This window comes from Amblyraja radiata, chromosome 1 (assembly GCF_010909765.2).
Source record: "Amblyraja radiata isolate CabotCenter1 chromosome 1, sAmbRad1.1.pri, whole genome shotgun sequence".
Classification (NCBI taxonomy): domain Eukaryota; kingdom Metazoa; phylum Chordata; class Chondrichthyes; order Rajiformes; family Rajidae; genus Amblyraja; species Amblyraja radiata.
In genome coordinates this window covers 130,472,778-130,495,682 of record NC_045956.1, presented here as the reverse complement: position 1 = coordinate 130,495,682, position 22,905 = coordinate 130,472,778, and the positions used below count along the sequence as shown (strand labels likewise).

General features: G+C 40.7%; 1 long non-coding RNA gene across 1 annotated transcript in view; it reads left to right on the top strand.

Annotated features, from left to right (window-relative positions):
• The first annotated feature begins 1,639 nt into the window (after nucleotides 1-1,639).
• LOC116979369 overlaps nucleotides 1,640-22,905 on the top strand; it is a 46,572-nt gene continuing 25,306 nt past the window's right edge. The window contains exons 1-2 of the long non-coding RNA XR_004413687.1: nucleotides 1,640-1,911; nucleotides 16,613-16,693. This is a non-coding gene — a long non-coding RNA (uncharacterized LOC116979369). The remainder of the gene's footprint in view (nucleotides 1,912-16,612; nucleotides 16,694-22,905) is intronic.

The window sequence follows — 22,905 nt, the reverse complement described above, 5'->3', positions numbered from 1 at the left end:
TAGGACCACTGCCCCGGAGCTCCAGCGAGCAGGATTAGATATTCACTTCAAGTGGTGTCCGTATACAGTTTGCTTGTTCTCCCTGTGATTGTGTGGGTTTCCTCTGTATCCTTGAGCTTCCTCCCATTTTTCATAGATATGTTGGTGCTTGGTAGGTCATGAGGCCACTTTAATTGTCCCTGGGGTGTATTTGAGTGGTTGAATTGGGGTGGGGATGTGAATGTGGGGACTGGGGAGAATAAGACGTGCGGGAATGAGTGCAAATAGATGTTTGATCGTCGTGCCGAGTTGGCGAGCTGAAGGATCTGTTTCTGTGCTGTATGTCTGCCTGAACTTTTAACTTAGCATTTTTACTTTAATAATTAAACATTTGGTTTATACGACAAACCATGTCGTTGCGAACTTTAAAGGTTTAGCAGGTATTTTATTTTACTGTTAGGTGCATCCGAAAGCTATAATTTCCTACCGTGTAAAAATGCTTTTACAGAGTCGTAATACCGAGCTTGTCCTGCAGAAGGAACTAAACCAATTAACCGACGACCCCAATCACAAGTTAAACTGTCAACGATGCTCATTTATAAATTGTTCTAAGTAACTGCAGAAAAAATTGAGGTGATATCGAAAATATAATGTAGAAATCGAAGACAAAGAAATGCTTGATAAATGAAAAGCAGTCGACTCGTGTGTAAAATACGTAGCACATTTGCTATGTTCAGAATGAATTCTTCAGAATGTATCAAATGCACAACACTATAAAGCTAGAAGATAGACACGAAATGCTGGAGTATCTCAGGGGGCCGGGCCAGGTAGCATCTCTGGAGAGAAGGAATGGGTGATGAATAGGAAACCGTTTTTCAGACCCGAAACGGCACCTCTTCCTTTTCTCTAGAGATGCTGCCTGATCCGCTTAGTTACTCCAGAATGTTGTGTCTATCTTCGGAGTAAACCAGCACCTGCAGTTCCTTCCTGCACACTATAAAGCTAGAGTTGTTATCAAGTTGTTATAGGGATTCGCAATGTATTGGCGTCACTAGTATTTTCGGAGCGCCTTCGATATGCAACCAAGGGGGATTCCTGTTTTTAAACAGGGCAGCATTAGGGGGCGTCATTAGACCGCAGAAAATCTCCTTTGGTTGAACACAAGTGTGCACCTTTTGTTTGGCTCACTAGATGGCGAGTTTGTTCCGGTGGAGAGACCGTTTCCGAGGATGCTTGTGTGCTGTTGAGGTAAAGTTAAATCCAGCAATGTTTTGGAACGAATTGCCTGTTCTAACTCTAACCCTCTGTCTGAAGGGAAATACAAGGCAAGGTTTAGTATGTTTAATATTAAACCATTAGAATATAGTGTTGTAAGAAAACAACTAAAGCGTCGCTGCAAAGATGAGTGAATGATGCTATAATACTCAGATTCGTCTGTCTTTCTACTAAAGATTCTGCAGTCTGGTTAGTAGAGGACGCGACTGTTTTCCTTTTAGAAGCGGCATTGACGGATATATTTTGTAGCTATTAAACATTTTTTTGTAATGTTAAATATAGTCTTACTAGCTCATGCACATTAACCTGAATGTTTATATTTTGGGATTAAAGCAATGTCCCTTGCAACTGTGCGACAACAAAAGACGAAAAGACTATATGCTAATCACTCCATTTTGACACTGCTTTTTGATTTTGATCTTAATAATACGGTGCGTAGAGTAACTTAAAATTAATTATATGGTACTTGACTATAAGGGAGGCCGCGCTTTTGAAAAGAATCAGTGTTGGTGCAGCCGGCCACCTGCACTGGGTCGTATTAGGCAGCAAAGAACAGAATAAATTGCCGAAGATTTCTTAATCAGGGGAAGTTCAACTCAAATGTTGGGCCTGAGGACGGTTTGGAACTATGAAGGAAATGTTTATTTTGCAGAGAAGGTATGCTGCATATCTGAATTAGTAACCGACAACTTTGCAACAAAATACCTTGATCATTTTTGTAACGTTAGGAACATAGTACACGGAAATAATGTAAATAGTGTTTTTATTCCGCTTTGAATGGGATGTAAATATTAGAAATGTAAATATATTGTGAGGTTATTTTTGCTTTAATTTCACGATATTTACTTTTCAAGTTGTGTCAATATCGGAATGGGGGAAAAAACAGTATATAGAATTGTATTATTTCATTACGTTGTTTTCGTGGTATAATATTGAAATACAATTAGACATCTATAAAATAACAACAGTTTGACATTCATAAATGAATGAATAGTATTATGTTTCTAATCTGTTTATTTATTTTCACTATACATTGTGAGAAACGTTTATGCATGTCATTGAATTAAAAAAAACTGAAATCAATGTTATTGTTTTATTTTTAATTGTGCTGTTGACGCGAGGTTGCTAGAATAGCGGGGACACCTCATATTTTCTGTTGCTGTTTTGTTTACAAATGATGGCTGAAACTTTTTCAGTGCCCGGTAATGGCAAAAGTCACTGAGCGGGGTGATTGTTTCGGTAACGACGACGGACGTTTCGTTGCATTTCGCTTGATGAAATTTCAATCGTGGTGTGCGACTCCAATCCGTGGTTACTGTAACTTGGTCCTCTTCATCTTCACAAAAATAGATTGACAGATGCCGCTCTGAATTCGAAAAACAAAACGAATGAGTCGCGTAGGAAATAAAATCAGTGAATGTAAAAATCGAGGAGAGGATTGAAGCTCCATCGCTTTGTCAGCAGTTAACAAACCACTCGGGGAGCTAGGACGAATTTCTATTCTTTATTTAATGCGCCATTGTAATTTGAAAATAAGAATGTAATTTTTAAAACAGTTTACACCTATAATATATGATTTAGAAGTAAATTTTAAGAATTGATACATTTCTGGCTTTTCCAATTTCAAAAAACTATTGCTCATCTATCTATCTATCTATCTATCTATCTATCTATCTATCTATCTATCTATCTATCTATCTATCTATCTATCTATCTATCTAAAATTTTAACTTCTCTCCAACGTTATCGTGTACAGTTAATCTGTTTTTTTAAGCTGAGGATTACATGATTTGTACACGACAACAGAATTGTAACAACTGCAGTTTAAGATAGTTGTTATGCAAAATGGAATGGAAGGATATACGAGTTCCAACATTTTGTCTGATTTATACCTGGACATATCTGTGATTAATGACACATAATTGGCTAATCTCAAAGCAATTTTTCAAGCCTGCGGCTATTGAGTTTTAAGGGAACTCTGAGTGAAGGCGAATCTGGAGCGGGTTGGAGAAGGGGTGGCCCGCTATTAATGCTGTGGTAAAAGTAAGGGGGTGGGGAGGAAGGATACCTGATTTGACCGCTATTTTACTAGCCTTTCGCGTAAGTAAAAAATTTAAAAAAATCAATAACGCGCTGAATTATTTATTTATTTATACTTATTTAGAATCTGTAAAACACGCTTACTTCAACCCAGAGAGAAGGTTATTATTTAATGCCGGGCAATTTTCTCTTTATTATACGGAATTTATCAATTGAATAATTCGCGTTGTTTTGTATTTCCCCTTTTTTTTTAATTCAAAAAGAGTCAGCTTCGATGCTTGTCAAGAAATGGGTTCTTTGTTCGATTTCGCCGCCTTAATGTTGTTGTTTTTTAAATTATGTATAGAAAAAAACTACTGGAGCTCGTGGGATGTATTTGATATCAAAGAACACATCTTCGTCAATAATAACAACAGCAAACAGCAACTTGTTCTCACTAAAGTAAGAACATTAAAATGCTAAATGAGACCACGTCCCTTAAATAAGTCAAGCCGCCAGTCCTCTTTGTGAAGGTACGATCGCTGCCGTCGTTTACAAATCGGCGAGTTCTCTATTAAAACACAAAAGCTCAGCCATACGCAGAATGTTTGGTTTGTTTTTGACAAAAACAATTAATTTTATGATGATGACAGCGACAAAATAATTTCCCATGTAAAATATTTCTGATTTATATGCATCAGCATTTCGTATTATTTGTGTGGGTAGGATTCTAAGCTTTGTCCATTTGCTCGGCAGTCGTCAGTTCCGATATTGTCAGTTCCTTCTCAATTATTAATGGACATCGGATTTTTGATTAGCTAATAATAAAAGCGTGGATTAGATTTATCACTGTACTTGGATTTCAGTTCTGGTGTCTTTAAAACATCGCGTTATGACAGGCGGGTGCACACGGGGTGCTGTGTTCGGCTGCCCTCCCCACCTTCAATGAAAAATATATATACATGTTGGAGTCACTTCTACCTTCTGACAAGCATTTTCAGAGTGTTCTATGCATTAAATATCGCCCAATATATACGAGAAGCCGGTAAACATGTTTATGGGCATCATGTTTACGGCACAATAGAAGAAGAATCAAAAATGCAAGGAGCTTTGTGTGGAGTTATTCAAAAGCGCGGAGATCATTATCTCCAATGACAATTTTTGTAAACAGACCAACTCAAATAACCATAATGAAAGAGATATGTGTATGATAGACCGTGCACAAACATTTCGTAATGAAAAGACATCAGAAGTTAATGTTGATTGCAGACTTAATGAGGGAAGAAATGGTTAGCAGGTATATGTAGCAGAAATATCCCTCTCACAAACATACACGTAACACGAACATATTCACACAGTCATAGATCAACACAAATGCGTTCATACACAGGCACACAATTCACGCTCGCATGAGCGATCCAAGAGACTACTTCTTTAACGATTGTTAGAAAAGACATTTGCGAAAACGGGTTGTATTCTGCTTTGACCTTTTCCTTTGCTAACATCTGCCAGTTCTCTACGACAAATACGCCGGGTCCATGATGGTTCGTCTTTGTATCGATGAAGATTAAAACGTACCTCTAATACCTCTACCTCTGTAATGTGGACGTAACATACAGCAGATTAGTGGTGGGATCTGATAGATTTCTTACTCGATTTTTCAGTGCGACTGGAAATAAACACATCTCTTGAGTAATGATTTCAGTTATAATTGCTGGGCGTACTTTATGTGGAAATCCGATGAGAAAGAAAACGCCATAATATTAATAATACAAATGATTGACAGTAGACGGTTGTAATGCCTGTTATTTTATATGAGATGGTGTTATTTATAATTCTAACCGGTCATTGCAAGGAATTTGTTTTACTTTACAATTAATGAACCTGTAAATACCCAAATCGGTTACAATGTGTTTGTCATATTTTCTGTTGTTTGAAAATAGTTTATTGATTGTAATAACAGACGCGATATTTTGATCTGTGCTGACATAATGGGTGATTTATGGATTCGTTTGATATTGATTTCGCCGCGTTAACTATTCACATGGAAATGACAGATGAAACCTTAATAACTTCTGTTCTGAACAAAAATGTAAAGAAACATAGAAACATAGTTGGTTTACCGAGTTTACCGTTCCCTGTATCAATTATTTGTTTAAATGTTTCATGCAATGCATGTTAAATAGCTCATTGCTTCTGAAATATTCACTGGAATTTAGAAGAATGAGAGGGGATCATAGGAACTTATAAAATTCTTGAAGGATTGGACAGGCTTGATGCAGGAAAAATGTTCCCGATGTTAGGGGAGTCCACAACCAGGGGGTCACAGTTGAAGAAGAAGAAGGGGTAGGCCATTTAGGACTGAGATGAGTAAAAATCGTTTTCACCCAGACAGCTGTGAATCTGTGGAATTCTCTGCCACAGAAGGCAGTGGAGGCCAATTCACTGGATGTTTTCAAGAGAGAGTTAGATTTAGCTCTTAGGGCTAAAGGAATGAAGGGATATGGGGAAAAGCATGAACGGGGTACTGATTTTAGATGATCAGCCATGATCATATTGAATGGTGGTGCTGGCTCGAAGGGCCAAATGGCCCACTGTCTATTTTTTCTATGTTTCTATGTAGTCGATTGAAGATAAAACTGAAAAAAAATGAAACAAATACGATAATATAATTTGAGTTTATTGTTAGCTCATTGTTGCATGTGGAAAGAGGGATTTACTAATGTGTTAAAATAGACGGAATATTCTCGTTTGGTTCACCACTCAAGTGATTAAGCGAGGATGTCCAGACAAGTAGTGCGCGGTTTGAGACCGGACACCACACAAAGAACCATTGTCCATGGAGGGGCCGCCGTGCGCCGGGGAACCGCACTGAGCGCAGTCTGTCATCATTCACATCATCCTCATATTTATATAATCCGAATTTGGAACAAATAACAACAGAAAAGGCGATTAAATAAAGAAAGTCGTGCTTGAAACATCTAGTATCTCATCTGCTAAAACTAAGACAATCCGTTCAGCATTAGCCGAATAAAATCAAACTGATTATCCAGCCCTCGTCTGCCCTTTTGGTCAACTCCGTGCATTTTGCATTTTGAAAATAGTATATACAGTATAACATTTGCTTTGTGTAAACATGATCTATATTTCCATAACATTAGGTTAAAGCTGGTTGACTTGAACAATTTTGACATATCGCATATTTAGACAATAAACTTTACCTATGAAATTTAATGCGGGATTATTGCCAGCGAAACTGTGTAATTTGCAGAGCGGGGAGACGGAATTAAGGAAAATAAAACGGACAGGATTGTGGAATAATTATGCTGTCAACAATGAACAGCGATTTTAAAAGAATCGCTACGTCCTGAAATGTTGCGGTTGATGTGAATGTTGTCCTATAAATTGTGAGTGAGTGGAAGTGGTCTCCGTGCTTTAGGAAACAAACAGCCAGGTTGTGGATGCTGCTGGGCCGGAGAGCAAAATGAGTTGTTTGCAATTAATACAAGTGAAAGTATTACTAGCAATCCGATTTAAGAGGAGGCATCTGTCTAATGCAGCCAATAAGAGCTATGCATTAGTGTTATTGGAGGCGAGAAGCGAGCGCGGCAAATCGCGGTGAGATTAAAGAATTCACAATCGGATCAGAGTATGGCAACGCAAACTCTTACATCCAAGACAACAGAATGGTTGACAGACTGCTCCAGATTCACTCCCGGCGTAATCCGATTAAAGTAAAACCAAGCAAGCTACTCTGGTTCGAGTTCACGTGCAATAGATCAATAATATTTCAGGCAAACTGCTGCAGTCGAACCAAAGCTACTAGAGGAGTATCCTCTATAGGAGAGGAGTATCCTCGAGTATCTTTGAGTCGGACTTCCTGTATAAGCATGTCAGTTTGAAAACAGGTAGATTAATTTAGATCGTTCCTGCCCCTATTCTCACCAGTCCAATAAATAGTCTTCCTCCCGACGGGCAAATCAGACTTCGTGTTCAGTAAAAAGGAACGGATTGTAAAAGAGGAAGTACAATTTCACTCCCTGCAAGTAAGCCGTCACTGAGTCCGGTAGCCTAGACCAAAGATACTGGCCAAGACCCTTCTAGCCTGCGCGCACCGGTTTCCAAATCCAACAGATTGCTATTAGCAACGCACAACTGTCGCTGTTTGAGTGACATGCTGTTAAAAGCCAGAGCAGCGTCTTTCAGGGTACTCCTCAACAAGGAAACGAGCGCTATGTTTCAGTCCTAACTATTTTCTTTGGAAACACCGTATTGTTGTTATTAACCTCTTCGAATCAATAAATCGCCGCAGAGAAATAGGCGGACTCGATTCCTGCCTATTAAGAGCGAAAAATACGGAACAAAACAAAAATACTTCAATTAGTCAGTCTGCTGAAGGCGGAATCGTCTTCTGTCAATTTCCCCCCACAATGCTGCTTGAGTCGCTGAGTTCCTCCAGCACTTTATGTTTGTTCAATTACATAGCGCCTTTTACGTAACCACCCGGAAAAAGCCCATGCCCCCTTTATATTATATATATTTTTAACATGGCAATTTAACATGTAATATGGCAAATTGGAGGAAATCTGGCGGAGTTCATACCATGGAAGATTCAATAAATTGCAGCACGCAGATAATGTTTCAGTATTGCTTGTGAGGGATGCGTATTGGCTTAGAAACATAGAAGGAACATAGAAAAATAGGTGCAGGAGTAGGCCATTCGGCCCTTCAAGCCAGCACTACCATTCAATATGATCATGGCTGATCATTTAAAATCAGTACCTTGTTCCTGCTTTCCCCCCACATCCATTGATTCATTTAGCCCTAAGAGTTAAATCTAACTCAGCGCCAGTGACCAATTCCAGTGCTCAACTTCAGAATAGACACAAAGTGCTGGAAGTGCTGAGTCTGAAGAAAGGTCTCGACCTGAAACGTCACCCAGTCCTTCTCTCCAGATAATCTGCCTGTCCCGCTGAGTTACTCCAGCATTTTGTGTCCATCATCGGTGCTGGAATAACTCATTCAGCTGGTCAAGCAGCGCCTTTGGAGAAAAAGGATGGGCCCTTCTATAGTCCCGACCCAACAAACGTCACCCATCACATACAGTGCTCCCCATAATGTTTGGGACAAAGTCTCATCATTTATTTATTTGCCTCTGTACTCCACAATTTGAGATTTGTAATATAATAAATCACATGTGGTTAAAGTGCACATTGTCAGATTTAAATAAAGGCCATTTTTATACATTTTGGTTTCACCATGTAGAAATTACAGCAGTGTTTATACATAGTCCCCCCATTTCAGGGCACCATAATGTTTGGGACACATGGCTTCACAGATGTTTGTAATTGCTCAGGTGTGTTTAATTGCCTCCTTCATGCAGGTATAAGAGAGCTCTCAGCACCTAGTCTTTCCTCCACTTTCCATCACCTTTTGAAACGTTTATTGCTGTTTATCAACACGGGGACCAAAGTTGTGCCAATGAAAGTCAAATGAACCATTATGAGACTGAGAAACAAGAATAAAACTGTTAGAGGCATGAGCCAAACATTAGGCTTACCAAAATCAACTGTTTGGAACATCATCAAGAAGAAAGAGAGCACTGGTGAGCTTACTAATCGCAAATGGACTGGCAGGCCAAGGAAGACCTCCACAACTGACGTCAGAAGAATTCTCTCTATAATAAAGAAAAATCCCCAAACACCTGTCCGACAGATCATAAACACTCTTTCAGGAGGCAGGTGTGGATTTGTCAATGACCACTGTCTGTAGAAGACTTCGTGAACTGAAATACAGACGCTATACTGCAAGATGCAAACCACTGGTTAACCGCAAACATAGGATGGTCAGAGTACAGTTGGCCAAGAAGTACTTAAAAGAGCAACCACAGTTCTGGATAAAGGTCTTGTGGACAGATGAGATGAAGATTAACTTATATCAGAATGACGGCTAGAGCAATGTATGGAGGAGAGAAGGAACTGCCCAAGATCCAAAGCATACCACCTCATCTGTGAAATATGGTGGTGAGGGCGTTATGGCCTGGGGTCTTCGTTGATGATACAACTGCTGATGGTAATAGCATAATGAATTCCGGTGTATAGACACATCCTAGCTGCTCAAGTTCAAACAAATGCCTCAAAACTCATTGGTCAGCGGTTAATTCTACAGCAAGACAACGATCCCAAACATACTGCCAAAGCAACAAAGGAGATTTTCAAAGCTAAAAAAATGGTAAATTCTTGAGTGACCAAGTTAATCACCCGATCTGAACCCAATTGAGAATGCCTTTTAGATGCTGAAGAGAAAACTGAAGGGGATTATCCTCCAAAACTAGCATAAACTAAAGATGGCTGCAATACAGGCCTGGCAGAGCATCACCAGAGAAGACACCGAGCAACTGGTGGTGTCCATGAATCGCAGACTTCAAGCAGTCATTGCATGCAAAGGATATGCAACAAAATAGTAAACATTACTACTTTCATTTACATCCTGACTACGGGTATTGTCTGTGCAGCATTTGTACGTGGGTTTCCTCCGGATGTCCCGGTTACAACACACACTCCAAAGACATATAGGTTTGTGACATATAGATTTGTATGTTAATTGGCTTCAGTAAAATTGTAAATTGTGTAAGTAGGATAGTGTTAGTGTTAGTGTGTGGCGATTGCTGCCCGGAATGGACTCGGTGGGCAGAAGGGCCTGTTTCTACATTGTATCTCCAAAACCAAAACTAAAAAGTAAACTGAAGTTGTATCACTGCCTGTTTGGCAATTCAAACACTGAAGAATGAAAGGGGTTGCAGAAAGTGGTGGAGATTGCCCAGTCCATCTCATAGGTACATAAGTGGTAGGAGCAGAATTAGGCCATTCGGCCCATCAAGTCTACTCCGCCATTCAATCATGGCTGATTTGTCTCCCCGTCCTAACCCAATTCTCCTGCTTTCTCCTCATAAATACTGCCACCCGCTGGTACTGACTTCCCCGACATTGAAGGAATCTACATGAAACGCTGCCTCAAGAAGTCTGCTGAGATGGTCAAAGACCCACAACGAGCCCAGCCATGCTCTCATCTCACTGCTGCAATTGGAATGGAAATACAGGAGCCTGAAAACCGTTATCGCTAGGTTCAAGAACAGCTTCTTCCATCAGTTTCTTGAACCACACTGCACAATACCTCAGCACTGGGCCGCTTTGGACTTTGCTTGACTATGGTCGCTCTACATACTATTTTTTCTCTTTCATGGTCTAGTTTGTGCGGAATAATTTATTGAGTATTATTATTCTGTCTAATGCGCGTGTAACGCTTCAACATGCAAGACATTCCTTGTTCAGGTTCACATACGGTGCATGTAAACAATGAATACTCCTGATTCTAATTTCTCTTTATAATACCGTCATTAATAATATAACTTCAATTCACTGCGTTTAATGGTCCCGACTGTTGAAATGCTCTTTGGATCTCTTCGGGTCAGGTACTAATCTGATTATGCACATTTCTCCAAGACAGTACGAGCAATTGGCCCACCATTCAGCTCTTTATTCTGCAACACTCTAGCAACATTAAAAAAAATGTTTTGTGAGATGAATGCTAATAGATGGTAAAGAAAAGTTGTTTTAAAGTTATCAAAAAGAAAAGGGATGCGTTTTGTATCTCGCACAATGTGAGATTAAAACAGTCATAAATCTGCTTTAAATTGTTTTTATACGCGGTTTATCCCTCATTGAAAAAAAAGAGAAAAATCCGTATTTTCCATCAGGATATCCCATGGATATCAGATTACCCACCCCCCCCCCCCCCATGTCAGATGGGCTTTAACTGTGCAATCTTCACCATTTTATTTTGCTGGATATCTCCCTTTAAACAAAGTGGGACAACGACTCACTCTGCTCTATGAGTAAGGGCTGGCTCAAAGCTCACATTATGATTTTCCTCCGAGTTTTATTTTCTTTCCTTTCAAACAGGCTTCCTGTTTAGAAGTCTTGGTGTTCAGCCCAGCTCCGGTCACCCACTTTCGCGGTCCAGGAAATGCCACAGTTAGATCGCTGGATTTACTAAAAAAAAAATCATATCTGCATTCTAAATACTTTGCGTCAACTCGGCCGTCGCCCAAAATGTCATGCTTTGCGGAGTTTACCGACTCCGTTGCGATAGTCAGTTGAATTGACGAGAATAAGGTGAAGGGAGAGAGAAAATTGGAAGCGGACGGTGTGTGTAATGGTCAGCTGGAGCAGAGCTGGGCTAAGAGGGATTTAATGAAGGCGGGGTGCAGCACTGGGGCTAGGAACACGGAGAGAGACACTGTGCCCACTGAAGGCAGGAGCGTATAGCACCGAGACAAAAGGAACTGCAGATGCTGGAACCTCGAACAAAACACCAGGTGCTAGAAAAACTCAACGTGCCATCCGTGGAGGGATAGTATTCAATAGTGTTATCACCTATCTTTAAACGGTTAAACAAAACACCCTTGCCACATATGCCCCCCTGGGTGATATTTATTCCCACGTTTGAGGGATGTCCCCACTAGACCAAGCCTCTCAATGCCCAGCAGACCCTAGACTGTGCTCCTCTCCCACAGAGCCTTGGCGTTGGCTGCACCAAGCTTCAGTTCACCCCACGGAATTTGCCATCCCAGTCTGCAATGGGCAACATTCCCTGATGGACATCTCGCTGTGCGGGCAGATCATCTGTGGAGGGAATGGACAGACACGTTTCTGGATGGGACTCTTCTTCAGACTGTACTATATATTCAGGGACTGAATGTGGAGAAAGATGAAGCCACTGCATAGGTGAGAAGAGTCAGGATGGCAAAAGAGATATGATTCTGCACATAGTCATAGATTCATAGATACTGAACAGGGCTTTCAACCTCTCGAGTCTTTGCTGCCAAAACAACATCCAATTACACTATTTCTATATTTGTTTCGTTTTTTATTCTCCCCAGATTCTTCCCATATTCTACCATATCTCCAATCACCAATCAAGCTGCTAACTGACACAATCTTGGAAACTGCCAGGAAAGCAGCTAAACCCAGAGGCACCCCACATGTTCACAGGGAGAACCTGCAAATGCCACAAAGAAAGCACCCAAGTTCGGGAATGAACCTTGGTCTCTGGCAATAGACAATAGACACTAGGTGCAGGAGTAGGCCATTCGGACCCTCGAGCCAGCACCCGCCATTCAATGTGATCATGGCTGATCATCCACAATCAGTACCCTGTTCCTGCCTTCTCCCCACATCCTCTGACTCCGCTTTCTTTAAGAACCCTATCTAGCTCTCTCTTGAAATTATCCAAAGAACCGGCCTCCACAGAGGCAGATAATTCCACAGAATCACAATTCTCTGTGAAAAAGTGTTTCCTCATCTCCGTTCTAAATGGCTGACCCCTTATTATTAAACTGTGGCCCCTGGTTCTGGACTCCCCCAACATCGGGAACATGTTTCCTGCCTTTAGCGTGTCCAAACCCTTAATAATCTTATATGTTTCAATAAGATACCCTCTCATCCTTCTAAATTCCAGAGTATACAAGCCCAGCCACTCCATTCTCTCAAAATATGACGGTCCCGCCATCCCTGGAATTAACTTTGTGAACCACTTCCACAATAGCAAGAATGTCCTTCCTCAAATTTGGAGACCAAAACTGCACACAATACTCCAGGTGTGTTCTCACTAGGGCACTGTACAACTGCAGAAGGACTTCTTTGCTCCTATACTCAACTCCTCTTGTTATGAAGGCCAACATGCCATTCGCTTTACTGTATTATGATACACCCACATTATTGTTAAGAAGAAAATTTCAGGAAGATGCTCCAGCATCAAAGAAGGAATATAAAAGTAATTCTAAGTCAGAAATAGACACAAAGTGCTGGAGTAACTCAACGTGTCAGGCAGCATCTCTGGTGAAGGAGGATAGCTGGTGTTTTGGATCAGGACACTTCTTCAGACCGACCTGATCCGAATGGTCATCCATCCTATTTCTCCAGAGATGCTGTCTGACCCACTGAGTAACTCCAGCACTTTGTGTCTATCTTTGGTATAAATCAACATCTGCAGTTCTTTGTTTCGACATAATTCCAAATCATTATCCCGTATAGCCTGAGTTGGTGTTCCTACATGCCTGCTGCCTTTGTTCTTCTAGTGGGGGAAGATCATGGATTGTGGGGTAGAGGGGAGTGTGGGGGGTTAAGAAGCCTAGGCAAGAGGTTTTTGTGCATTTTGTAGATGGTTCACATGGCAACCAAGATGCATTGACAATGGGGAAGTGAAAGGGAGCCTTCCAAAGATTTACAGATTTAGTAGTAAAAACATTTCTGCTCATTTCTTTTTTTAAAGATTCAGGAGCCAAACTCACTAATGTTAAATCACCCAGACTGACAAAACATCTTTACTTGTTAATTGAGCAATGGCATGGAGGCACAAGAGACATCGGATGCAGAAAACTTAACAAAAAATACAAACACGTGAATAAAAGATTAATGGGCAGGAATAGGCCACTCACAGCTTGAGCCTTCTTTGCCATTTAATAGGATCATGATTTAACTAACTATAACCTCAATTTCTCTTCCTAACCTACCTGTGGTAACCTTATGTCTTCTTGTTTTTAAGAATTTAACTATTCCGCCTTGCAAAATATTCAAGAGCTCTTGCATATTAGCATGGATAAAGGATTAGGCAACAAACAGAAAAGAGAGAGGGGTTAAAGAGGTCATTTTATGCTGGCAATGTGTCCAAGCATCAGATCTGGGGCCTCAAATATTTTCCAACTATATTAACAATATAGATGAAGGGACAAAATGTTTAAATTATGTTTTCTAAGAGAATAGAGAGGTGGGAAAGTGAGTTATATGGAGGACACAGTGGACAATAAAATGATAGATCGGATAAAATGTGGGGAAATACGGAGTTGTTCAGTTTGCTAGGAAGAACAGAAGGGTGAGATACTTTTAAGTGGAGAGAGACTACTGAATTCTATTACACGGAGAGACCTATGTTTCCTTATTTATTTAACAGAAGGTTAGTATGGAGGTTCAGCAAGTATTTTGGAAGGCAAGCATAATATTGGTCTTTTTGCAAGAAGGGATCGAGTACTAAAATAAGGACATCTTGGTACAATTGTACAGGATATTGGTGGGATACAATCTGTGCACAGCTCATCCTGAAAATGATGCATTTGTATTGGAGGCATTTTAGAAATGACTACATGGATGATTGCGGGGGTGGCTAATGAGAAACAAAGGAGATTGACTCATAACATTCCCATAACAAGAATGAGAAGTGATCTCATTCATGGTTTCTTGGTTTCCTTGTCCTCCAAAAATATTCCAAATGGAATCGAAACCTTTAAGGTTCTGAAGGGGTTTAGTAGGATAAATCCTGTGATGGCGTTCCTCTTTGTGGAATCTGGAACAAGGTTCTAGAATAACTGCCAACTTAAGATAGAGTTTAACTTTTCTGAACCCTTGGAATTCTCTACCCCAGAGAGTGATCCTGGCTGATTGAATATAGTAATGACATTGATGGATAGATTCTCACACTTGAAAGGAGATATTTGTTTTGGGGAACTGGCAAGAAAATATTTAAGCTACTTCTGAGTGGCAATGATCTTATTGAATACTGAGGCACGCTCAAGGTCCATGTGGCCTACCCCCGTTCCTACTTTTTATGTTCTTATCTTCTTATTTGGGCCTTCTTGAAATGACATTAATTGATTTAATTGGCTTTATCAAAAATCCATTCTTTCACTGCAATTCCTTAATTGAGGTTATTATCTTTTATTTTTCCTAAATTAATAACTACAGCTCACTGTGCACAAGCCTACTGTGCCTTTATGTCTGATTGTTACCAGCTCCACTTGAGTTAATTATTTCAATCCCTGATAAATTAATGTGTTACAACAATTTCTGGTAGTTAGAATATAGAACAAACACAGGCAGCTTTTTGAGTCTGAAACAAAGCAGACCCATCATTTATTACACTAGACCATTGTGAAGTTGATCCCACTTTCAGAAATATCTCGTATGTGGAAAAAAACACAAAATGTCATCGTTTTAAGGTGAGGAGACACCAATGTGATAAATAGTCCCTCTTTTGGACATTGAAAAATAAATCAAGGGAAGCTGTGAAGAAAATATTTGGGAGGTTTCCATAGACTTGTAACATTGCATTGGGTTAGGTTTATAAATGAAACACAATGATGACAGCTTTGAAATCACTCAACAGATAATTACCATAGCAACCAAAAACTTTAACCATCTACTCACAAAAGTACATCAATATTAAGTTGTTCCATATGACAAGGCCAGATGATCTATCTTTTCTAACTTAATACATCAAAGTTAATATTTTTAGTTGCATAAGAAAAATCCCAATAGATATTTCCAAAATAATTGGATTGTATGTTGTGGGATATACATTATTTAAAAAAACCTGTGCGAGCAAATGGTAGTCTGCAAGGGAAGAGTTAAACCTTGATGAACTACTAGTTTCTGGACACTGTGAGTTTCACCTGCACCTGCCAGACACTAGCTGATAAATTCACACAGGCTCAGGCGCACCACCAGCGGGCCAGGAGGTTAGATAAATACTACATGACATCCTAAGCACTGAAAGTTATTTGATTCACAGCCTTGCCTTCTGAAGCTTTTTCACTGTCTTTGCATAAGAGCAAACAGGACTCGAATTAGGCAAAATACCTACCCCTCTCCTTTTATATATCTATTTAAATTAAATAAATCCAGTATTTGCAACCTAGAGGAGAAATGCAACTGTGTCTGTGTTTGCACCATTCAAGAAAGCAGTTTAAATAGTTTAATAGTTTTTCAAAATGTAATTGCATATCTTTTCCACTGTTTTGATAAATCCTGCTTTAATTACATAAATAGCTAATTTTATTTTTCTGGATCATACACAAATATGCAGATATTTTCCTGCAAGATTTCTCAGAAATATTCCGAAGTGAACAGACTTAGAATTACAGACATTACAAATAGATACATTCCACAGCAGCATATACAAACATTGTAAGCAAAATGGGTTTTCTTTGTTGGTTTGTTTTGCTTATTATATCAGAAAGCACAAAAAGTTACGAAAATTACATTTAATGTTAGATAATATGCTTGTTAAAGTGGTGCACATAATAATATGTAATTTGGGAATTCCACTCTCAAAATTGATTAACAATATATGTCCACAAATTCTCAGCATTTTGGTCTTAGATTAATCTTCATTATTTCCTCAGAGTAAAATGTACAAGTATTCAAAATCATGTATGTGCTTACTTTGCAGGATTGCTTCTTTTTGCGGTGTTCTTTATTCTGCCAAGTTTTTTTCTTTCTTCCAGATTCCAAATATCATATAGATAATATCATCTAAGAAGTATCACCTAAGGAGTTTGCAGTGCTTTCCTCAGTTTTCTGTTAAGGTATGTTTATGAATCAGATATTAAGACATTGAGGAGTGAGAATTAGAAATCAGTCACATCTGCAAAGCATGGAATATATTAATTTGGTTCCACTGGAGCAGCAGTTACAAGATTGTAACTAAAATGCTGGTGGCCACCAACAAGGTTTAGGTTTATTGTTGTCACATGTACTGAGGTACCATGAAAAGCTTTATTTTACATGCTATAAAATCAGATCAGATAATACTATGCAGAAATACATTGAAGCCAAATTCAAGTACAATTGGTGGAACAAAGGGAAAGATACAGAGTGCAGAATATAGTTCTCAACAATTACTATCCCATACGTTTCCATATTCCTTGTGAGAGCAGAACAATTATGTTATTTTTTCACTCCAAAGTGCCTATCTTCCCTATCTCCTATTTTATGCTGCAAACAAGATGGGGATCTGCAAGGGTGAGATATTTAACTGATGGTGATTGAACTGGAACATAGTATATTATATTTCCAGAATCTATTGGGACATAATTGAATTTATACACATGAACAGTTCTCAATAATGTTCATTCTATTCATTTTGTCGATTGTCATATGTCTGTACCAGTACTTAGACGGTTTGGTGGCCACTTCCTATAATAAAGCGAAATAGTCACATGATATAATTTAAATATCCTATCATTCCTCAATATTTGCCCTAGACATCTTCAAAACTTAGCCACCTGTTCACATGAAAAGGGTCTCAAGGAATGCAAATCTTTAAAAACATGTAGAAACTCCATGGCCTTTTCTTGAAGGTTCTCTTTCCACAGATGCTATCTGACCTAAATAGTTTTCCAGCATTTTCTCTTTTTATTGTAGTTCCATAGATTGGTTTGGCTCATATCTCAACGTTGTTTACCTCATTATGAACCATATTATCTGATATCAAATACAATTTTATTCATATGAACAAACACACATTGTATCTTAAAGGAGGAATTTCCAGAATTTTATACATGTGAAAATGTACTGCATTATTTAACCTTAATTGTAACATAACGCAAAGTTGTTTTAAATCCCCCTACTGAAAGTTATGTTTCTGCATATCGACCTTACACAAACTGAATGAATGAATGAATGAATGAACACTATATTGTCACATGTGACAAGTCACAGTGAAATTCTTTGCTTACATATCAAAGGTATGCAAATAGTCACCCATAAAGGGCGCTTACAAAGTTACAAAGTATCCCCCCGTGCCAGGCACCCCTTTGTTCTCCCCCCCTTCCCTCTCCCTCATGGTGGTCCCCCCCATGCCAGGTTCTCCATTGTCCCTTTTACTTTCCCCTCCCTCACGGCGGTCCCTGCAAGCCGGGTCCCTCTTTGTTCCTTCTCTCGGCAGCCGTGTCCTCACTTCCACGTTCACGTCTTTATCCGTCGGTCGGCGCCATCAATGGCCACCACAACGACCTCTCCACTATCGCTGCCAGGGCATCTCCGGATGCCTCAGTGGCGCCAAGCCAGGCCTCAGCCGCGGGCTCCACAGAGTCAGGGACCGTCGGCCGCAGGCTTCGTCGACCCACAAAGCTCAACTGACCTGCGATGCTCTGACTCGATGGACTCTGGCCCGCGATGCTCCAGGTTCCAACCTGTGAGGCTCCGGCCTCGGTTTGTCAGCGGTACCTCCAGAAGCCGTCTGCTGTAGCAGCCCTCCGGAAGACGTAATCTATTAATTATTTTAATGGATTCAATACAGTGGATGTAGCAAAATGTATATAATCATTCTCTTTTATAAGCAAGTCTTTTATATACACGTCAGATATATACAACCTGGCACCTACCTTTAATTCGGAGAATCTGCCTCTCCATTGAAATTCAACACCACAGTTTATAATATTACATGTTTAGCCTACGCCATTGAGGATGAATTTCATCTCACCATACTGTTTAAATTAAAGCTAATGGATTTTTTTGAAGTATATAAGCATCCATTTTTCCTATCAACTCATCACTGAATGCGATAAAAGCTGTTAGGCCCTGCTGTTTACTGATCCTATAAGTAGCCTTTGAGACCCTACCAATCCCCACATCCTTTGTAACATTTCACCCCCCCCCCCCCGCCATCCCCCCCCCCCCCCCCCCCCCACACCTCCCACCAACATCCCAACACCCTATGTCTCCCTTGCCCTTGCAGTTTTTGGAAACTTAAAAAATAAATTCTTCTTTCCGTTTAGATGGTTGGGAAGTTTGGGTCACAGAGTGATGGAGCTCTATAGCATGGAAATAGGCCCTGTGGCTTTATTTGTCAAGGATGTCCAGGATATCCAAGTTGCCAAGCCCATATCCCTTCAAACCTTTCCTGTTCATTAACCTGTCCATGTTCTTTGATGATTACCATAATGATGTACTCAGGGTGTGCTAGAGTGACTATTTTCACTCGCATTCCCATTCTGCACCATCTTCACTTCATCAGTCAGCAAACAGGTGGAATGATGCATCATTCCACTAATTGATGGCTGACTTGTATGCCTCTGCATTTATATATCGACAATGTTAAATATATATTTACAACATTGTAAAGACTGAGTGGTCAAGGTGATAGCAGCAGAAAGGGGTAGTTTGGCCCATGGTTAAGATTAAGCAATAAAAAGCTGATGTTCTAATGCTCTAGTCTGAAATGTCTCTACCAAAGTCCACATTTTACAAATAATTACCATTTGGCATGATTTGATGGTATCCGCAAACCAGAACGTACAGCTTTAGCATTCTAGTTTTGATGAGATGTAATTTTCAAATTACATGTTGATTTCTCAAATTACATTCTCAAATTACATAGTATGTGCAGAGAGCTGTGCTCATACACAACAGTGTACTGCAAGATGCTTCAGGGACTGCGGGAGAAGGGATAGGGCAGTTCTGAGGACGAGATCCAGAGAACAAAAGGATGTTGTCTACCCTCAGTGCACTGGGTGTGGAAGACAAGCAATCGGTCTTTCTCTTCTCTTTGATTGGTGTTAATTGTCTTGGACTCCTGACCCCTTCTCATTCCTTTTCTGGGTCATTCTATGTTCAGCATGCTACCCACTCCTGGCCATTCAAAAAGCTTTTGGAAATGTGCAGTGATACTGACTTACTCAAAATAGATGGAGTTCTCAGAGAATTTCCAACATAAATGATGCTGAAGTCAGAGTCGTAGAGCCATAGGGCCTTACAGAGTGGAAACACTCTGCCCAAACTTCTGCCCAACTTTCCCATGATGCCCAACATGTCCCATCTACACTAGTCCTATCTGCCTGCATTTGACCCATATCCTTCATAACCTATCCTATCCATGTCCAAATATTTTATAGTATTGTAAAGTTTTGATAAGCATCCTTGAAAATCTTCCTGCGTATTTCTGAGATATATTTTACTGACCAAGAAGCAATGGGTATGAAATGGTAAGCATCCCCTCAAGGGTCGAGAATCTATTTATGTAGAGCTTGAAATTGACAACAATGTCATGACTACTTCCAAGTGCCTCATCTATGTTTGTTGAAGGCATTAATTAATGACCTGGCTACTAAAATATTGTGACACCTTTTGAATGGGCATTACAGACATCTTAAGAGTAAATCATCTGATTAACAAAACTAGATGGCCATTTCTAACACTAGCTCCAGCTCCTTAAATAAGCCAGTATCTTCTGCTAATTGCAAAAGTAACCAACATTGTAGTTTCTGACACCAATGTGGTTTTAAAAAACAACTTCCAATATTGTTATGCTCCATAAGCAACAATTTAACCATTATCCAGCTTGTTTCTACCTTGTTTCTACTATTATCCAGCAATGTCGCTTTGAAATTACACGCAGGCAGTTTTTCATCGCACTCTGGAGATTTTCCCACATCAGGCCTAACATGGATTGGAAGTTCACTCACGTTGTGCATATGGAGCAATTGCCACTGAATGAGGCAAGATATGGGCAGGTCCAAATGGAGAAAATTAGTCATCAGAATCTCATGTAAAATATGACTGAAAAATCATCACAATATCAATCATGACCCAGAATCCCACACAGTCACAATGATAACATGCAAACTTCACACAGACAGCACCTATGGTTAGGATCCCAAGCTAAACTAATTGCTTCTGACTGCTCCATTCCCTTCACATCCATGTTCTCATCCAAAAGCCTCTTAAATGTCACTGTCGTATTTGGCTCCACCATCACCACCGCTGCAGACAATTCCAGTCACCCACCAGCCTCTGTGTAAAATACATACCCCACATCTTCATTAATCCTTCTTTAAAGTGAAAAGTATGAACTCTAGTCTTTGACATTTCCTCCCTGGGAAAAAGGTTATGACAGTCTACCCTATATATGCCTCACATGTTATATACTTCTATCAGGTCTATCCTCATCCTCCAATGCTCCAAAGAAAACAATCCAAGTTTGGTCAAACTTTCCTTAAAGCTAATTCTGTAGCCTCTAATCCACAGAGCTTTTTGGTAAATATTTTTTTGGTGCAAACATTTTTTTGGCCTGTAGCATCACTCACACACTAACCACCCCCCACACACACAACACGCACACATACTAACCACCCCACACACACTAACCACCCCACACACACTAACCACTCCCCTTGATATTATGTTAATATTATTCATTTTCTCCTTTTACCCCATCCTCGCCCTATACACTCACGCATAGCCCCCAACTCGCAGGCACATCCAGAGAGGGAGAAGGAGGGGTGGGGGTGGTAGAGAGAGGCTGAGACTGAGAGAGAGGGGCTGAGAAAGAGAGGCAGAGAGAGAGAGGGGCAGAGACAGAGGGACAGAGACAGATGGGGAGAGAGAGGGGGGAGAGAAGGGGGGAGGGAGGGGGGAGAGAGAGGGGGAGAGGGGGGAGAGGGGTGGAGTGAGAAGGGGAGAGATAGAGGGTGTGAGAGAGAGGGGTAGAAAGGGGGAGAGAGAGGGGGAGAAAGAGGGGGAGGGGGGCAAGAGAGGGGAGAGAGGGGGGAGAGAAGGGGATGGGGAGGAGGGGGGGAGGAGAGGGGAGAGAGGGGGAAGAGGGGGGGAGAGGGGGCAGAGGGGGGAGAGAGGAGGGGGAGAGAGGGGTGAGATAGGGGGGGAGAGAGGGGGGGAGAGAGAGTGGGGGGGAGGGAGGGAGGGGGGGAGAGGGAGGGGGGAGAGAGGGAGGGAGGGGGAGAGAGGGGGAGAGAGGGGGACAGAGGGGGACAGAGGGGGGGAGAGCGAGATAGAATGAGAGAGAGGGGAGCTTGGGATCTCTCGGGTACAGGGCCTGACTCGTTCTTTCTGCATCTTCTGCTCCCGCGAGCGTGCGTCGACCAAAGCTCTCGGGACCTCTCGGGTACAGGCCCGAGCCGAGCCGAGGCGCGAATGGGCGAACGTCTTCAGTCGACAGGGTGACTTTTGAACAATGGTGGGAGGAGGGAGGGGTGGGAGATGATGTCAGTCGCAGCACAAGCAGACGGCAGGCAGATCCATTGTCATGTCATCAGCGAGAAAAAACAGGCGTTTTGAATTCAAAGTTGGATCGGATTTGTGAAGATTTTTATTAATAACAAGAAATAAAGCACAACATTTTGAGGTAAGCCAATTTCGGACCCCAGGGGGTAAATCTCTACCAGAATATGTAAAAATGTTCCCGTTCGCACGTCGTTATTTCAAGAAAATGTGAAAACACATAAATAAATACACACGCACACGCACACGCACATGCACATGCACACACACACGCACACGCACACGCACACGCACACGCACACGCACACGCACACGCACACGCACACGCACACGCACACGCACACGCACACGCACACATCCACATCCACATCCACATCCAAGATCAGAGTTTTATAGTTATAATAAGGATTGTTGTTAATGGTGAAAACTGGACTGGGTTTTAGTTTCACCAGATGGCATTAATGTAAAGCTTAGAGTTACATAATGCCAATTATTTCTTCTTTATTTTGAAAAATATTATTTTCCCCTCTTCTGAAAATGTCAGCACATTGTTGATACATGTTTAAATTAAATTGTTAGATGTTGTATCATGTAAAACGCATTGATATTTGTGAACTGAAACAATAGTTTAAAGTTTCCAGCCCAGCAATAAATATATGGAGTTAATCAGGTGGATGGGAGCAGAAAATGGGACAATTGAAAGAACACCGAGAAAATTCAACCCAGATTTTGAAACAAAAATTAAAATAATACATGACTTTTTTCAAAAATACATTTTACA